At 41.0% G+C, this 1,299-nt stretch overlaps 1 non-coding gene across 1 annotated transcript; it reads right to left on the reverse strand.

Moving 5' to 3' along the window:
• Window positions 1-536: 536 nt before the first annotated feature.
• On the reverse strand, window positions 537-608 carry trnaq-uug. The gene has a single exon. It is a non-coding gene; the product is annotated as a tRNA-Gln (tRNA).
• Between the last annotated feature and the right edge of the window lie 691 nt (window positions 609-1,299).

Below are 1,299 nucleotides of genomic sequence, written 5' to 3' on the forward strand. Positions count from 1 at the left end.
ACAGAAGAGAGAGAGATGAGACCGTAACCCCCTATTTAATCATTCCCAAAATCCCGCGGGATTACCCATCATACCCCCCAACCTTTCCATCTGTCCTGGCATATTTAACCCCTGCTAGTACCCATGAGAACGATAACACATCCATGAACACAGAACACAATACAGGGTCGTTACAATATATTTGAAGTGTCTGAAAAAGTTTATAGGCCTAACAAATGGTGTAAGAACAAAAAAAATCTATTTTTTTTGTTGAAAATTGAGTAAATAAAAGGGTAAAAAAATGAGTTCTGTCTGGCTTTATTGCAATTCCCTCTGAGAAATCTTGTGATATTTCGTTGGGATTTTATTAGATCCATCAAAATACTCGTAATAGGCCTGTGGTGGTAGACTATTTATGGGGATAGCAGAGCAGACGTATTGATATGAGACTACAAATCCACATTTATATCTGAGATATAACCACCAGTAATTATACTGTTAATAAGATTGGCAATTTATAAATTGTGTGACTAAGGATATTTTTTATCAAAAGGACGAGGTCCTACCGAGATTTGAACTCGGATCGCTGGATTCAAAGTCCAGAGTGCTAACCATTACACCATAGGACCGCTCTCGGCTTATACATCTGAAAGCAGTGTTGTTATACTGCGTACAATATCTTGTCAGCTAGCTACTCGTGCTTTAGTAACGCAATTCAAGCTTATAGTTGCAACTTTGACAGCAGCCATTTACAACGTGGAATTGCAAAAACATGCAAGCCTAAATGCTGGCCAAAACTAAAAGTCATGGCTAGCTAGCAAACTAGCTAATAATCTAGCCCGCCAGCTACTGCATAGAGCAGCATGGGAGCTAACCAGCTGGCTAGCTCTCCCCTCGTAGTTTGCTGCTAGTTAGCTACGTACAGCTAGCAAATAACACCGATCTTATGAATTAATTCGTCCTCGATTCTATTTTCACTATTTTAACAGTTAGCTGAGGGTTTCTCCTCCTAGCATGCAAAAGTCACAAGCCAGCAAACGTAAGCATAGTTATGCTATCTGTTAGCTAGCTAGCTAAATTCAACCAATAAAGGCAAGACGGTTCGTAAACGTAGAAGACGAATCCCGGTTTCTGTAGGACATAATACGGCATACAACTACGCAAGTTCTAGTAGCCTAGCTAGCTGTGCTGCAAGTGTGCTTCCTGCATATGCATGATGGCATTGTTTCTGGCCCTTGTTATGTTGCAGCTGACGTATACAGCCTGTTGAGTGGGATAGATGCCGCGTTCAAGTTGGAGTCGGAACTAGGAAACTCGGAA

This window comes from Coregonus clupeaformis, chromosome 12, assembly GCF_020615455.1.
Source record: "Coregonus clupeaformis isolate EN_2021a chromosome 12, ASM2061545v1, whole genome shotgun sequence".
In the NCBI taxonomy this organism is placed as follows: Eukaryota; Metazoa; Chordata; class Actinopteri; order Salmoniformes; family Salmonidae; genus Coregonus; species Coregonus clupeaformis.